This window comes from Sphaeramia orbicularis, chromosome 21 (genome assembly GCF_902148855.1).
Source record: "Sphaeramia orbicularis chromosome 21, fSphaOr1.1, whole genome shotgun sequence".
Lineage (NCBI taxonomy): Eukaryota > Metazoa > Chordata > Actinopteri > Kurtiformes > Apogonidae > Sphaeramia > Sphaeramia orbicularis.
In genome coordinates, this window is record NC_043977.1 from 39153446 (window position 1) to 39172570 (window position 19125).

The following is a 19125-nucleotide window of genomic DNA, read 5'->3' on the forward strand; positions in this document are numbered from 1 at the left end:
TGAAGGATGGAGACTCTTCTGAGGAGATGTCAGATCAGAAGCCAGATCGTCAGGGAATGTATAGCGGAGTTCCTTGGGCTCTACATCGCAGTTGTAAGTGTCTTGTTTAGTTAAATATAAGATGCTCTTGAGTTCAACAGGAGTTTCATGTCTATCTTTGTGCAGTGTGTGAACATGTGTCTGCAGAACTGTCACTGCAGGGCCAGATCAAGCCAGAGTGAACATCAGTGTCAAAAATTAGACGTTCACTGATCATTTCTCAAATTGTTAGTTTTTTACCTTAAGAACTGTATTTTATGGAACTGTTTCCAAAATTTCAGTATCACTTGTAGACAAAAAGATATAACTGATTATGTAAAGTTATACTTCTGACATACATGTACATGCACTTTTAACTTTAATAATGATATTTTTTCTTGCTTGTGTAAGTGATATTTTAAGACTGTGAATCTGTAGGAAGTAATTATTTAACAGTAATAGAATATAGAAAAGTTATGTACAATCCAATTATTTGTCAAATATGCTCTGCTTTTAGCTGTATATATCACTTCAGTTGGAATATATATGTTAAATAAAAGTTTATTAGCATATTCGTCGTGTTTTACTTCCAGCAAAGTCTTTTATTCTGATACTAACAAAGGTACAAACTGCTATCCTTGTGTCACAACATATTAGTGTTCATAAAAACATATCATTTCAACATTTTTATCCAATATTGATCACAATTGTACTTTAACATCATAGCTAAAACCCTGTGTTTCATTTATTTCTTAGGAGAACACCATGTTTTGTACATTTGCTTAAAGTGAAAAAAAAAGATGTTCATTTTGAGTCCCTGTGTCACACAGCAGTAATTTAAGCACATCACCTGATATGATTAAATCCAACAAGCATTCAAGTTTATAGAGCTTGGAACTGGGAAATCTGCATAAAAAATATGATACAGTCAAAATACTCACTTGCTTAATGTTGCACATTTTCAAGGTCTTTTTTGCAGACTTATTCTTAACAGTTGTTTTTTCTTTTCATGCATTTGCAGTTAATCGGATCTGGCGCGGCGGCCCAGGTTGTCACCTCCCGGGGCACCCACGGTAACTACCTCACCATCCAACTTGGTTCAGCCCTGGGAGCAGTATTCGGGATTTTTGTAGCTCGAGGAGTTTCAGGTAAGCAGTGAGTCGATGCTTGTATAGGTAAGATATTGTTTTCCTCACAGGACTCATGATGTTTGTTTCTTCTCAGGTGCTCATCTAAATCCCGTGTACTCCTTGAGCCTGTGTGTGTTGGGCCGCCACCCGTGGAAGAAGCTGCCGTTGTATTCCCTTTCGCACCTGGTCGGAGCGTTTCTGGGGGCAGCGACAGTTTATCTCCAGTACTACGGTAAGATATCTACAGTTTTTATTTTAATTTTGATCTTATCCTTTAATGAATGCTTTTTGCATGTTTGTCTTTTATAATTTTTTTTTACTTTATTGCCGTCACTAAACTTACCAGCACTTCTATAACCACAATAGGCAAAGAAAAGTAAAAGAAAGAAAGACACAAACAAAACAAAATCATGTGTTTTGCATGAAAAATTCACACCCTCATTGGACTCTAGATTTGGATGTTTAATCTGAATATTTTCCCAGAATGCCCTAAATGTGTTCTGTCTCTGTGTTGGTACAGATGCCATCCAGACATTCAGTGGAGGTGAACTGTTGGTGGCAGGCCCCAATGCCACCGCGGGTATCTTCTGTTCATACCCAGCAGACCACCTCAGCTTTTGGGGAGGCCTCGTGGATCAGGTAAGAATCTGTCACTCACATCTGCTTGTCCTACATTTTAACTGAGGCTTTATCTGGAGTCTGTGCAGCACATCATGAAAATGTTAGACTCTGCAGTGACCATAAAGGGGCTTTATGTAGTATTTCCACTTTCAAATATCAAAAAAAAAAAGACTCAAACTGTTATTGGAATGTTTAGAATAAAGAGCTGTGAAGTTCTGTCAAAGATGCCAATGTATTGAATGGTCGAGAGATGAACTGAATTTATTTACATGGATGTGACTATAAGAGGGAGTAATGAGTCACATAAATGAATGATATGCACAGCTTTCTGACATGTTGATATAGAAATTGAATATATTTTAAAAATGGAGCGTAAGGGTTAATACTACATAGAACCCCTTTACATAAATGTTAAGTATTTTTGTGTGAAGAACTTTAGTTACAATCAAACTGAAACTTCTTTTTACCTCCTAAATCCAGGTGGTTGCCACTGCACTTTTCCTGCTCTGCTGCGTGGCTCTTGAGGATCAGCGAAACGGACCCCTTCCTGATGGTCTCCATCCGGTCCTGGTGGGGGCGCTGATTCTTACCATGGGAGTCTCCATGGGCTCAAACTGCGGCTTCCCCCTCAACCAGCCAGGGATCTGGGGCCCCGGCTGTTCACCTTCGTCGCTGGCTGGGGGGAAGAAGTGTTCAAGTAAGTAGATAATTAATTTTAGACTGAAGTGTGGAACATGTACATGGTAAAAGTGTGGAACATGTGGAACCCTATAATCAAACTGCTGTCTTTGCAGGGCTGGAGGTGGTTGGTGGTGGGTCCCCATAGTGGCCCCCTTTGTGGGCGGGCTGCTAGGAACCGTAACCTATGAGCTTCTGATTGAAGCGCACCATCAGACCACGCCGCAGAGTCCACAACAGGAGCAGGAGGCAGTGGAACTGGAGGAGGTGGTGGTGGTGGACTCTGGAAATAACAGGTAAGGAACCCATTACATAATGGACTAAAGACACTTAATACTATGTAGTCTGAAAGCACTGGAGTCATGTGACCGTCTCCAACTGAACATGTAGAATGATTATAATTATGCATTGAATTATATTGGTCGCATGTTTTGATGAATATTAATTAGATATGCACTGATTGTGAAATTTAGATCCGATAACATGTTTAAAACCTGACGTGTCATCACAGACACACTCTGCACATATGCAGTTTGGATGGCTGTAATTCTTTCACAGTTGTACAATTGGAAAAATTCCAACAGTTTCTAAAACCTGAGACGTTTTATTGGGTCATTACAGTAATTTCACTCATGCCTGTACTAGAAGCTGGAGAAGAAGCCAGTTTAGCAATATTGTAACATGCAGTAAATTGTAAATGATTGCTAGATTTTCAAAGATCTGAAAAAAAAACGTGCTCTGGAAAAATGGGCAAACAGACTCACTCACAGCATATTTTCTAACCTTCTTAGAGTCAAAAGAAGAAAAAAAGTCCAGGAGGACCATTTTAGGCTCAGGGTTTAAAGGGTTAAATAACACTTATAGCAGGACTAAAGCTAATGAAATACTGATGTAAACCTTGTCATATTATTTAAACAAAGTCAAAATAAGATTGATATTGAAGAAAAACTGAGGTATATGTAGAAGAATTAATTAGTTTTACATGACAATGAAACAAAAACCAAAGCAAAACTCATCCAAAGTCACTCAAATCATCTAAATAATACTCAAAACAGAAGTAAAACTGATTAAAAAAAGAGATTTATTAAATAATCAGACAAGTTTTAGGTAAAATTACAGCTGATATTAAGAAAAACTGAAGTGAAATAGTCAATTCATCTAAATAACACTTAAAGCAGGAGTAAAAGTAATGAAACCTGAGCAAGCAAAACTCATCCAAAATCAGATTACGACTGATTAAAAAAAAAAAAAACAACCCTGAAGTAAAACTAGCCAATTCATTTAAATAACACTTATAGCAGGACTAAAACTAATGAAATACTGATGTAAACCTTGTCATATTATTAAAAAAAAAACCCGGAGGTATATGTAGAAGAATAAGTAGTTTTACAATCAAATCATCTAAATAATACTCAAAACAGAAGTAAAACTGATAAAAAAAAAAAAAAAAAGATTATTAAATAATCAGACAAGTTCTAGGTAAAACTACAGCTGATATTAAGAGAAACTGAAGTAAAATAGTCAAGTCATTTACAAGCACTTCAAGCAGGAGTAAAAGTAATGAAAACCTGATGTAAACAATGTCAGATTATTTTAAAAACTCAAACTAAGACTGATATTGAAGAAAATTGGAGTTAGCCTATGTTTAAAAGAATAATTAGTTTTACATGAAACTGAGACAAACACCAAAGGAAAATTCATTAAAAATCAGACTAAGACTGATTTATAAAAAAAAAACAAAAAAAACAAACAACCCTGAAGTAAAACTAGCCAGTTCATTTAAATAACACTTATAGCAGGACTAAAACTAATGAAATACTGATGTAAACCTTGTCATACTATTAAAAAAAAAACCCTGAGGTATATGTAGAAGAATTAGTAGTTTTACATGTCACTGACACAAAAACCAAAGCAAAACTCATCCAAAATCACTCAAATCATCTAAATAATACTCAATAGAGGAGGAGAAACTGATAAAAATAGAGATTTATTAGATAATCTGAAAAGTTTTAGATAAAGCTAATAAAACATATATTTAAGAAAAAATGAGATATATTTGCAAGAGTTAATTAATTTTAAATGAAACTGAGACCAACCAAAACTCATCCAAAATTATTGACCCTGTTTTTCAACAGCTCAAACCAAACACATCACCCTGCCCTGAAACAAACCACGTCCAAATCACATGAGTTTAAAAGCAGAGTTAGTAATTTGCTTGAAAAAGTTTGAGAAGGTTCAATGCTAACTTTATTTCCATGTTTTACAGTGAAGTTGAGCTGGAGTTCCCAGAGCAGAGCGGCGGCCCCCTGCCCTCCAACCAGTGGAGAAGCCGAAGTGAAGGAGACGTCTGTGAGGGACCATGGACGCAGACCAGGACCAGGACCAGCTCCGGTTTCCCTTCTTCTTTTTCATTGTTTTAGACTGCAGGACCTGTGCGTCTGGCCGGGCCTGCACCAGGATGTCCCCTTTTTTACAGTTGAAGATGTGTTCTTTTCTGGTTGAATTTACAGTTATAATGTTATTGTTGTTGTAGTTATGGCCCCTGGTAGCGTCTTGCGACTGGGGGTCATCTTAATCATATGTAAATAGTTCAGTTTGTTAGGATGTCGACACCGGGCCACTGTTGTTGTGCATTTTGCATGTTTATTTATTTATTCTTGGGGCCCGTCGTGTCGTGTTAGAGTCCTTCATATGGTTAATGTTGAATTGTAATGATGATTGTTTTGATGTATTGATAATTGCTGTCTGTCTCTTATCCACCCCCCCACCCCTCTGTCTCTTCTCCTCTCTCTCTCCTCTCTCCTCTCTCCCTCACTCCCTCTCTCTCTCTCTCTCTCTCTCTCTCTCTCTCTCTCTCTCTCTCTCTCTCTTAAATTGGCTTTAGACACTAATTGGCACTTTGAATTGGACTTCATATTTTGATTATTATTTTGCTCAATTATTTATTATATACATATTTCTCTAGATGTATTTAATTGCTTAACTTAACATTTAGTGCTTACATAAAGACCCTAACAACCAATTTAAGTTAAAACCATCCACTGATCTAAACTGTTTAATACCTGTTCATCCACTAATTCTATCAATACATGTCATTAATTAGCAGATTCAAATTAGCACAGGCAAAATACATGGACAGGTACTCCCAGCACCTCACTGATAAAATAGACTAAAAATAAAAGATAAAAAGCAGACTAAAATAAATAAGTTTATCAAATATCACAAAAAATTCTAATATATAAAACCTATTAGCCTGGTAAAGACATCATAATATAATGATAAAATATAATACAAGAGACAATAGATAAATTAATAATAAATAAGTTAAGACCAGGTTAAAATAATCCATAACTAAAGAATTAAAACAAAGTGAGGTGCCATCAGATATGACCCATTTGGACATTCAAAGGATTCATAGTTAATGTGGAAACACCGTCATCTTCTAAAACATTTATTCACCAGTAAAACCCATGGAGTTGGATCAATGTCAGTGGATGGACGCACTTTTATAGTTTATAATACATTTAGTTGAAAAAGTCATTTGTTTTAAAGTTTTCTCTCTTTCTGATATAATAACCCTCAACTTTACTCTGAGCTTTTAAGAACATCTACATGTTCTATTAGTTAAATAGAGAAAAATATCAGATTTTCACAAAAAAGGCCAAAATACATAGGATAATAATTAATGATTATATTTAGAATAATACAAATAAAAATTAAATAATAAATATAATATGATAAATTACTTATGAAGTTTAAATAGAGAGAAAACTTCATTTGGAAACTGTAATCATAATAATAATAATAATAATAATAATAATATAAAAGTAATAAAAGTAATAATAAGAATTAAAGTATCACTGGGTCTTTATGGATTAAAAATTATCATTCAAATGTATCCTTAATAAATAAATAAATCAGTTAAATGTACAACATTTGTCTTGTGTGGTTTCTTTTAAGTGTCTCTTTTTCATTGGTTCTAGTGTGTTTTGCCCTTTTTAACTGAGCAGACCTCCATGCATGGCTGTCCAACCTATCCGACCTCCTTAGCTCATGTGAACTGGTCTTGGAGACTAGACTCATTTTAGTTCCAGAGATGAGATGGAACGCCCTCAAGGCCAAGCATGCAGAGCAGGTCCTCCTGATCCTGGAACCACTGCATGAGCATTAGTTTGTTGAGTCCTGCAGCCTTTGCAGCTGACAGGACTTCAGGTTTCTGCATCCCAAACCCAGGTTGAATACCCTGCACAACCAGCCCCTAATCTGGTTCTGTGATGCATATGGAAGGTCAGCTGCATGTAAGATATGCTCAAACATTCATATATTATCAAATGAATGTATTTTAATCAGTGAAACCATCAAAATATTTGCTAAAACACAAGTCTGAGGTTGGGTCATTTTAGCTGAAATGTATGGCTCAGTTTTTCTGAAAACATGAAGGTAAAATGAGCCACCATCAAAAAGGATTTTTTCATTTAAAAAAAAGAACTTCGATGAGCAAAAATTTTACATTTTATTTTATGAAGGCAATCACAACACATATGGTGCATTTTTTATATATATATGTAGATGTACACCTGTTTTCTATTTCTCCCCCATATCACTTTAAAGTCAGATTTGTCTGCCAGGCCACTTTCCTCACAGTTCTCCTCAGCAGGCTGGATGTGAGTGCATCGATACACCCACCACAGCAAACACACACCAATCAAATCAACTTTTTTTTTTCAAGTACAGATGCAGCAATTTGAAAGAATTTACATTCACTGACTCTTAAAATTTTAAGAGTCAGGAGGCTCAAACCTTAAATGGCTCATTTTATCTGATATCACCCTATATATGCCAAAATAAACCAATATATATGAGGCAACACTATCATATACATTCAAACATCAGCTAACCAACATTTTTGTCATTTGTTTTCCACTTCATCTTATTGAAGTAGGTAAGACTTAGTGCAATTAATGAGGCAGATAAAAAAAATGTGGACTGGTGTAATAGACTGAGTATGAAAAAGATTGAAAGAAAAAGCGACAACAACAGCAGTAAATAATAGACTGACAACTGACAAAACAATATTTCAACTTGAGCGTCAAACTCCACCCTTCATCTGTTTGGAAATCCTCAAATGTGAAAAGAAGTTGCATAACTTCAGCACATCTCCATTAAAAAAATCATAAAATATGGCCGTATTTGAGGAAGCTGCTGTCTAAAGCGTATAGAATGCTGCTGACTGTAAAGGTGAAATACTTGGACAATGCTACAGGAAGGTGGGTTCACCTCTGTGAGTCATACAATAAGACTCTAAAATGTGTTCGCTTCACCAACCTGGATTAAAAAGGTTATTTTTTCCCACCTCATTTCACATCATTTAAATAATGACTCAGCTCTATTAGAAACTTGGGATTTCATTAATCTAAAGCTCAGTGCAGGTTTTTTTATCAAAGCTCATCTGTTGAACATTTGAAAAATATTGAAGTCCTTCCCTACACATGAACTTGTATAATATCAATCCATTATCCTCCGCTTTATCTGGGGCCGGGTCGCGGGGGTAACAGTCTAAGCAGGGATGCCCAGACTTCCCTCTCCCCAGACACCTCCTCCAGCTCTTCCGGGGGGACCCCGAGGCGTTCCCAGGCCAGCCGAAAGACATAGTCTCTCTAGTGTGTCCTGGGTCTTCCCCAATGTCTCCTCCCGGCAGGACATGCCCGGAACACCTCCCTGGGGTGGCGTCCAGGAGGCATCCAAAACAGATGCCTGAGCCACCTCAGCTGACCCCTCTGGATGTAGAGGAGCAGCGGCTCTACTCCGAGCTCCTCCCTGGTGACTGAGCTCCTCACCCTATCCCTAAGGGTGCGCCCAGCCACCCTGCGGAGGAAGCTCATTTCAACCGCTTGTATCCGGGATCTTGTCCTATCGGTCATGACCCAAAGTTCACGGTGAGGGTAGGAACGTTTATTGACCGGTAAATCAACCCACTGCTTTCACTTCAGGTCAACTCCCACGCAGACAGAGGCGAAGAGACTCACCAGTAAAACCCATGGAGTTGGATCAATGACAGTGGATGGAGACACTTGTTTTTATGTCGTTAGTGATATAATTTGTTGAATGTCATTTTTTCCGATTTTGTTCGGATTTGTTCTAATACCCTTTGAATTTACTCTGAGCTTTTATGAACATGTACATCAGGAGTGTCAAACACGTTTTAGTTCAGGGGCCACATTCAGCCCAATATGATCTGCAGGCTGTTTGCTCTTTAGACAAAAAAATTCCAGACTTTTTCCAAACTGCTATTTTTTTCCCTCCAAGACCTTGACTTCATGTACTTTAATTCTTCCGTGTCTACTTTTTTAGTTGAGAATGTACTTTGTGTTTTAGAAAAGTTCATTTTAATAATACATCAATGAATGAATGCATAATTAGCAGTAAATTCTGTTTTACTGACAGACCCATTTTCAAACACATAAAATCACAAAAGTGCATGAATATCACACAAACAAGTTTTACCAGAATCATTTCAGTACCGACCAGTTAAATCATATCAAGTGTTGTATATGCTTTCCTCATGTATTTCTTATCTTATAAGATTATGTGGCTTTAACCATACTCTAACAAGAAAAGCACTCGGAGAGCACAGACCTCCGCCAAGACAGATCTGCCCCCTGTGCGTGTTTATTTGTTTGTTTGTTAGCAAGATAACCTGGGGGGAGGCATCACCACCAAAATTTAATCATTTCTTCCTTGTGCCAATATCAACATTTCCTGAAAATTTCATGAAAATACTTCCATAACTTTTTGAGTTATCTTGCTAACAAACACACAAACACACACGCACACAAAGCATAGTGATCACAATACCTCCTGCAGAGGTAAAAATTCAACTATGAGATAAACTTTTTTCCACACTTTATTAAGACTTCCACACAAAACTCCAGACTTTATAAGGTCTGGAAAACAGCGTTTCAAAATTCCAGACTTTTTAAGACTTTCAGGACCTTCACAAGCACCCTGGATCTGGTCTGGAACAGTAAAATAAGAAATAAAATAAGAACATAATAACCTATAAATAATGACAGCTCCAAACTTTTCTCTCTACATGTACAAACTATCCTTTAAAAAGTGAATAACATGAACATCCTGAAATTTCTTCCGAAAAATAAGTACAATTTTAACAATATTATGCCTCACCTTATCATTTACAAAGTGTATTATAATTTACAGATGACAGTGGATCTACAAAGGCACAAAACATTTCATACCAGGGATAATATTGTTAAAAATGCACTTATTTTACTTAATACATTTCAGGTTGTAAATAGTAGTTCATGTTCTTCCCTTTGTTTGTGAAAGCATATTTTGAAAGTGTAAAAATGTTCATGTTATTTTAGTTTTTTACACAGATTAAAAACCACTGGTTTAGTGAGAGCAGAGCTGAGAGCAGGAGGAGGATTAGAGTGAACACTGAGTTGAAGGTAAGTAGCTATATTTAACTTATGTGAATGACTTTTTATTTGATGTTTGTGTTTCCCACATGGTTACTAGACCCACTTATGTGATTTAAATGTAGTTTCATTTCTCGGCCACTAGGTGGTACACTAACTTTATGGTCATTACCATGATCACGCAGCGCGTGCACAATCTGAGCCGAGCCACTGACCAGAGTACCCACAGATGAACAAGCGGACGAGCCTTGGGGAGAAAATACCATGTAGAAGCCGCAAAATTATTAGAAATTACTTTGAATCGCATAAGTACCCGGTCGCTTGCTTTTTAGGAACGAGATATGTGTGTTGTAGTGATGAGAGGTGCTGCTTCATCCTCTATCTGAACTCCGGTAAGCTACATGCTAGAGGCTAGGCCTCCAAGTTAGCTTGTTGATGTGAACTGTTATGAAAAAATATTTCATTGGGATGATTTCCTAAAACCAGTCGGAGTCACTGATGTGTGTGTTGGTGTTTGGGCTTACTGTGGTATTATCCGTATCATTGTATACTGTGTAAATTGAATGCTAAAAGATTGTTCACCGCGTTAGCCCAATGCTAATCGCCAGTGTCTTCCGCCACTACGTTAGCTCAGATATTAAATGTACCATTCAATAGGTGAGCTAACAAAGGTGCTAGCTTATCATTACTGTGTTTAGTGAGAGACAGAGATGGTACATGGTGCACATATCTGTTAATATGGTGCTAGTTTGTGACAAAAATAAATAAAAGTGTTTCGTGATGAATGTAATTTGCCAAATGTAATTTGTCTGATTGTCTTTAGAAAACAGTTGTTGGTTTAAAATAACAAAAGAATAATTTAATACAGCTGATTTACAATGTAAGACTTGTTAAAAAAAAAAGAGAGATGTAAGCTGTGGTTCTAAATATAAATGCTGTTGTGTAAACGATGAATATTGATTAAAGAGCTAAATAGGGCTTATCCAGTTAAGTTACTTTATGTTAAAAGGTGTAACTTATGTAAATATCTGCGGTCATGTTAAAATACTGTGAATGTATTTCAATTCATTTACAATAATTGACATAAGGTGCACCCAGCAATTAGGTATATATTGAAGAATAAGAGTCATATGGAATAATGAGATGTGATATTAGTTGGGATGTTTTCTGCACTACATGTGTAGACTGGTTTTTCTGCTGGATAGAAATTGAGGCTGAACCCTGAGCACTTCAGTGGCCGAGCCAGGAGAACAGAACAGGCTGGGCAGAAGCACGTTGTGGCCACATGTGGAATCCACCTCAAGAAGAACCTCTACTCACTCCACCCATGAACACAGATAAGAACACTCAAAACCTACCTGGGTAGTAGAACAAACATATACAGCTGTGGAAAAAATTAAGAGGCCACTGCAGTTTCCTGTGAAATCAGCATGTTTGTGTGTATGACAGCCATTCCATTACTGTGTCTGTTGAATTCCAACATGAGTGCACCTACTGGTCACATGTCTTATTTAAGAAGGAGAAGTATGAACAGCACTGTTGTGGCCATCACTGTCTTCTTTCAGTTGGCAAAAACAGCGTTATTAGTACCGCAAAAGTAATTGGAATCCAAAAATAGCTATTGAAAAACTACTGGACTTCTGCTCTGACAATGTTCCCAAACTCTGAGGACTGGTTTTTCGATCAGGACAATGCTCCTGGCCTCAGCTAGGTCAATAAGGTGTGGGTGGGACCACCAGATGAAGACCCTGTCATGGCCAGCCCAATCTCCAGACCTGAACCCACTTTGAAAATTTCTGGAGGAAGATGGATGGTCACAAGCCATGGAACATTGCCTGAGCAGAGTATGGAATGAATGAGTGAGTTACAGGGAGGAGTTTACAGCATGGGAATGGGATTTAAACATTAGTGATGCATGGTACCCACAGTACCAAAATGTCACGGTTCCTATTATGCTAGAAACACACCTGGAGCAACTGAATGATGCTTTTTTCTTGCTGGTGGCATAAAACACACACACTGCTACAGCTGTGCAGCGACATCAGTGCCGATCGGCCTGTATCTGTCCCACAGTTAGGTTTAGGGCTCTCGGACCTCTGTCCATTAGAACAATGACGTTGCTTCCGAGATGTAGAATGGAAAAAAACATTTCAGCACCACTGATTTGTCGTTCCTTTCTGTTTAACCTGGTGTTTGGCTGTATTTTGTAATGAAGGAGTTGGATATTGAAGACCTGAGCACCAATCAGGTGATCTGTTGCCACAGCTGTAGCAGTAAAAAAAGCATCATTCAGTTGCTCCGGTTGTGTTTTCTAGTATTGTAGGAACCATGACGTTTTGGTACCACGGGTACCATGCATCACTAATGTTTAAATCCATCCCCGTGTTGTAAACTCCTCCCTGTAACTCACTCACTCATTCCGTACTCTGCTCAGGCTGTGAATGTACAGGCTGTAGCTGACGCTATTTAGTGTAATTCATTATTTATGAGATACATTTCAATTCAGAGAGCAATAGACTATCAACGTACCCTCCCGGTAACATAACACAAACAGAGAAGTGGGTTTAACATGGAAGCTGTAGCTGGTGCTTGAGCCAGGTCAAACCCACCAATAGAAACTCTTCTGTCATCCATCAGCGTAGGCCCCACCATTAAGTGCAGTTTAATTCACAAGCAAAACTTTTGAAGTTGCAAACAAAGAGGAGTGATTTTAAAGCAAAAGTTTTTAACTCACAACGCAAAGAGGACTGATTTAGAAGAAAAAACCATGTTGGTTTTGATTGCCACTTACTACAGAAGCGTATTGCATTCACAAAAAAAAAATAATTTCGGCTCTGTTTTTCTGAATTAATGAGATAATTATCTCATAATTACGAGAAAAAATAAGTTAAAAAAAAAAATCGGCGCTGTTTTTCTGAGTTTATGAGATACTGTTTTCCTGAAAAAAAAAAAAAAGCTCTGTTTTATGAGTTTATGAGATACTGTTTCCTGAAAAAAAAAAAAAAGCTCTGTTTTTATGAGTTTACGAGATACTGTTTTCCGAAAAAAAAAAAAAAAAGCTCTGTTTTTATGAGTTTACGAGATATGTTTTCCGGAAAAAAAAAAAAAAGCTCTGTTTTTATGAGTTTACGAGATACTGTTTTCCGAAAAAAAAAAAAAAAGCTCTGTTTTATGAGTTTACGAGATACTGTTTTCCGGAACAAAAAAAAAAAAAAGCTCTGTTTTAGGAGTTTACGAGATACTGTTTTCCGGAAAAAAAAAAAAAGCTCTGTTTTTATGAGTTTACGAGATACTGTTTTACCGAAAAAAAAATAAAATGTGGCTGTGTTTCTCTGTCAGTGGGACAGTGGTCCTGGTCCAGGCAGGAGTTCCTTCTATCTGTGCTGCTGAAAGCCTCTCGGGGGAGCGTGAAGTTGTTTCCGTTCTCGTAACCGGTTTCCGATTACGGATCATGGAACTAGTTTCGTTCACAGAATCAGAACCAAGCCCCGCTTCGTGCACGATCAAGCCCTTCAAGCCACACCGGCGCTCGGAGCCTGTAACCCGGCTTCCTGACAGGGCACGATCCGCGGTGATGGGAGCTGGCATTAATGAAGTCAATAAAATGACATTCACTAGCATTAAAGAAATATACACAGCAGAAGAGTGCAAATGTGGATTCATTTATTTGTCAGACCTGATGGAAAGCATTAGTCAGACTAGATCCTGGAGGAGCGGCTTGGTGTACCGGTTCTCCCCCCTCCAATAACTTTCCATCAGGTCCAGGTGGACAGCTATCCGCTCCCCGGTGTGTAAGCCGGACTGGAGCGGGTGACGGAGCAGCTCAACTCAGACAGAACCCCGGCGCTCGGAGCCTGTAGCCCGGCTTCCTGACAGGACAGGACGCGGTGATGGGAGTTGGCATTAATGACTACCACTACTACTAGGACTCCTGCCATGGGGCAGGTGTCCTGTCCCGGTGCATTGGGCCGACAGGGTGAACCAGTGTTTTCCATGGCTGGTGGTCCTGTGCCAGCTGCTCTGCGTCCTCCATGGTAACTCCATGTTGTCGGAGGTCGCCTGCAATGACGTCGAGCCATCGGGTGCGGGACTTGCCTTGTGGTCGTTTCCAGTCTGCGGCCTTTGGGTCAAACTGAAGGATGGCTCTTGTTGGATGGTCAGGAGGGAGGCGGAGGACATGACCGAACCAGTGGGGGCGACGTTGCGCGGCCAGGCTGGATGCTTTGGGCTGGCGTGTGCGGGCTCCAAGCACCTGATTGGAAACCCCGCCGGGTCCACCTGATGTTTTCGATGGTTCTGAGAGCCCTGCTATCAAAGCCACCTATTCTGGCAGCCAGAATCTGGTTTAAGGGCCATGTTTCCGAGCATAGAGCAGGATGGAGAGGACGGCAGAGTTGTAGATCCGGGGCTTCGTCCTGCGTGAGATGGTCTGGTTCCGCCACAGTGGTTTCCAGAGAGACATCAGAGCTGATGCTGCCAGGGCCCTTCTGTGGGTAATCTCTGGTTTAGGTCCCCGTTGTCTGTCATCACCCCAGATACACAAAGCTCTTGACAGGTTCTACAATGTCATTACTAAGCTGCAAGGGAGGTGGATCTGGCCCATCACTGACATGCGTGAGGTTGGTTTTTGTCCAGTTCACTTGGAGGCCAAGCTTCTGTGCCTCTTCACTGTAAACTGCCCAGGAGCATCTGTCAGCTGACTGTAGGATGTGCTGAGCAGGATGGTGTCAGCAGCGTACTCCAGGTCCTGGCATTAATGAAGTCAAAAACAATGACATTCACCAGCATTAAAGAAAATATACACAGCAGAAGAGTGCAAATGTGTATTCATTTATTTGTCGGACCTAATGGAACGCATTAGTCAGAACTAGATCCGTGGAGGAGCTCCTTGGTGCCCCGGTTCACCCCCACCCCCATAGCTTTCCACCTGGACCTGATGGAAAGCTGTCCGGGGTGGGGGGTGAACCGGGACACCAAGACGCATATTTTCTTTAATCATGGTGAATGTCATTTTATTTGACTTCATTAATGCCAACTCCATCACCGCGTCCTGTCCTGTCAGGAAGCGGGCTACAGGCTCCAAGCGCCGCTGTTCTGACAGTTGAGCTGCTCCGTCCACCCGCTCCAGTCCGGCTTACACACCGGGGAGCGGATAGCTGTCCGCCTGGACCTGATGGAAAGTTATTGGAGGGGGGACGAACCGGTACACCAAGACGCTCCTCCATGGATCTAGTTCTGACTAATGCTTTCCATCAGGTCTGACAAATAAATGAATACACATTTGCACTCTTCTGCTGTGTATATTTCATTAATGCTAGTGAATGTCATTTTATTTGACTTCATTAATGCCAACTCCCATCACCGCGGTCGTGCCTGTCAGGAAGCCGGGTTACAGGCTCCGAGCGCCGGTGTGCTTGAAGGGCTTGATCCGTGCACGAAGCGGGGCTTGGTTCTGATTTCTGTGAACGAAACTAGTTCCATGATCCGTAATCGAACCGGTTACGAGAACGGAAACAACTTCACGCTCCCCGAGAGGCTTTCAGCAGCACAGATAGAAGGAGCTCCTGCCTGGACCAGGGACCACTGTCCCCACATGACAGAGAAACACAGCCACATTTTATTTTTTTTTCAGAAAACAGTATCTCGTAAACTCATAAAAACAGAGCTTTTTTTTTTTTTTCCGGAAAACAGTATCTCGTAAACTCATAAAAACAGAGCTTTTTTTTTTTTTTTTCGGAAAACAGTATCTCGTAAACTCATAAAAACAGAGCTTTTTTTTTTTTTTCCGGAAAAAAGTATCTCGTAAACTCATAAAAACAGAGCTTTTTTTTTTTCTTCGGAAAACAGTATCTCGTAAACTCATAAAAACAGAGCTTTTTTTTTTTTTTTTCCGGAAAACAGTATCTCGTAAACTCATAAAAACAGAGCTTTTTTTTTTTTTTTTTCGAAAAACAGTATCTCGTAAACTCATAAAAACAGAGCTTTTTTTTTTTCCGGAAAACAGTATCTCGTAAACTCATAAAAACAGAGCTTTTTTTTTTTCTTCCGGAAAACAGTATCTCGTAAACTCATAAAAACAGAGCTTTTTTTTTTTTTCAGGAAACAGTATCTCATAACTCATAAAAACAGAGCTTTTTTTTTTTTTTTCAGGAAACAGTATCTCATAAACTCAGAAAAACAGCGCCTGATTTTTTTTTAACTTATTTTTTCTCGTAATTATGAGATAATTATCTCATTAATTCAGAAAAACAGAGCCGAATTATTTTTTTTTTTGTGAATGCAATACGCTTCCATAACTTACTGTCTTTTGCTCACAAATCTCTTTTTTGGTTGCAGATGTATTCTTTTTAATTGCAAATCCATTCTTTTTGATTGATTGAATAAAGAAATGAATGTCTCTCTATATGTCGGTAGTTCAGTGAATAAAACAAAAATATTCATTTTACTCAAACACATACTTATAAATGGTAAAATCAGAGAAAAGGATCATTTTGCAGCGGTCTCTTTTTTTTTTCCAGAGCTGTTTACACACACACACACACACACACAACACAGGACTGACCTGCATCTTCTGACACTGAAGAAAGGACACTTTGATTTAACTTTTTATTCATCTTTATTTGTATTTGAATGGCTGTTTTTTTTTGTTTGTTTTTTCCTTAATTCCATGCACTGCAAAATAATGATTGCTTTGGGAGACAATAATTGATCACTGTTCAACTTCCAGTCAGAGTCCAACTTTATGAACTGAGGGGATTGTGGTTTGCTTTCTTCCATTAAGGTTGAAGGTGCTACATTCAGTGTTTAGTAATGTTCACCTTCTTTCTCCTTTAATTATGAGTTCATGTCATATTGCCTAGCTAAGTTGTCTGAGAAGATCTCTAGCTCACAGGGTTGAATTCTATGTATGTTGAATGTTTATTTCATCCTTTTACATTTTCCAACTGAAAAACTTCAAACTATCAACAATTCTACATTTAGATATTACAAAATGTCACCTGTACTGTACATGAGATTTTAATATCTATTATGGCTCTTTTGAGACAATCACTACAAGGTCTGTTATTTCTGTATGAGTTTTAACTAACAGGTTAACTCAACTGGTATCAGGTAATATTCTGGAGGTCGTTATATTACATATTAAGGGATAGTACTGCCTTTGATCGTTGTCTCAAGTTCCACCCACCAGCGGTAAATCAGACTAGATTTAATTACCGCTGTCGCACTGTGGAGGGGGGGAGGAGAGAGGCAACAGCTTACAGGGGACCTAATATGCTTTCCAGACATAAATATGTTTCAAATGGTGTATACTTGTTCTACAGGACATAGGTGTCATATAGGCATGTGTGAAGCCCAGCGTTTCAGAGCCAAACAGGAAAGACAGAATGGAGGAGTGCACAGACAGCTCATAGGTGATAGTTATGGAGTTTTTTTTTTTTTAGCAGAACTTTCAATAGTGTCCTACTGTGGTCCAATATTATATTAAAAGCCCCTGAAATGAGCATATTAGGGCCCCTAGCAGATAACAGATCATTTCTTTTCGAGGATGAATGTTGGTCTCAGATTAATTGTGGCAGCCATATTGGTTTGTCTGAATGTAAAGGTAAGCTTCATCTGTACTGGGAAGAAGATCAGCTGCCTCGGGGGCTCAGTTATCAAGATATTAAGATATGGAAAATAAATAGTTGATAATCATCTGATGTCATTCTATATTTTGGTTTATTAAGCTACATAACTGCATTGATTTTATTATAGCTACAGTACAGACTGAATAGCCTAGTGTGAAATCTAAACACAATACGGATGGATAACATTTGTCTTCCAACTTTTTCAGGCGCTGTTCTCAAAAGCTTTAAGGAAGGAACTGAGGATGTGGTCCATGGACACGCTGGAGAGCACCTCAAGCATGCTCCCTCAAGAGTGGATGGGCACAAATACTAAGACCGGTCTCGACTTCCTTCTACTGTTACTGTTACCCTGAAATAAATCCTTTTTTCAACATGACAAATAGACTATGCTTCTGTTTATTACAAATCATAGACTGATCCTAAACTTTTCAGTATTATTCAGTATATCTACTGTCCTGAGTGTATATTCTACATCCAGTTGTATTTCAGTAACATGTCTAAATAATGCTCTTCTTTTTAAGGAATAATGTAATGTCAAAACTATGATTATTGTGATTACAGCATGACGTCTGTGTAAGGTTAAAATATGGTTCAAAAATGGTGTGGACATCCTCTCGATGTCTTAATTTGAACATTTATATTTACAAGATTATTAAAAACTTTGACCAAATGAATATGTATGAAAATGTTTAACACAGCATTCGAAATACATTTTAATGATGTTATTGTTGGCTGTCACAGTGCAAGACAATTATTAAAATGTATTTGGAATGCTGTATTCAATATTTTCATACATATTAATTAGGTCAATTAATTTGGTCTCATTTTAAATAACCTTGTGTATATTAATGGCGTTCAAATTTGGTCCATATAAGATATCGAGAGGACGTCCACACTGACCATTTTTGAGCCATATTTTAACATTACACACATGTCCTGTCTGATGTGCAGAATTCTGCTCCCTGCTGAAAACTGAATCCCAGCCCCAGGTGATGTAGTTTTCAGCAGTAACTTATGTTGTTTTTTTTTTTAGCCATGTTTGTTTGTTTTGTTTTTTGCTAGATATTTTGTGTATGGTGTATCTCAGGTTAAACTTTTTAAAGTTTCAATTACCTTCCAGTTTGCACATTCTTCAATATTAAACATACAGCAATGCCGAGTTTTAGGTCATTATAATGCTGCGTTCCAGGCCGTTTTTTGAGCCCGTAAGTCACAACTTCAAATCACGACTCACGATTTTGTAGCGTTCCAGGCAAGTCACACCTAACTGCCTGAGTGCAAGGAAGTGTGGTAGTTAGATGTAAACAAACCAGCATGTCGGACCGTATGTTATGTTCATTTATAATCATTTCTATCGCCAAAGGTGCTTGCTCCTTGGTTATTTGAGGGAAACAGTAGTAAAAACGGTGCATAAGGCAAGAGAAGCTGTTTTAAATGTATTCTTGCACTCAGTGGACTGTGAAGTAGCTAATGCTAGAGCAGCTGCTGATTATGCAGAACATTTGCAGATCAATAACGTTAGAGCAATACCTTGTTTTAATAAACAATCCCAATAAACACCGCATCCACGGGAGCTGCCATTGCTACGTGACGTCAGAACTCGTAACTGGG

The 19125-nt window shown here is 38.6% G+C and overlaps 1 pseudogene; it reads left to right on the top strand.

Moving 5' to 3' along the window:
- The first annotated feature begins 6 nt into the window (after positions 1-6).
- LOC115412022 (aquaporin-10-like) lies at positions 7-17827 on the top strand (annotated as a pseudogene).
- The last annotated feature ends 1298 nt before the right edge of the window (positions 17828-19125 follow it).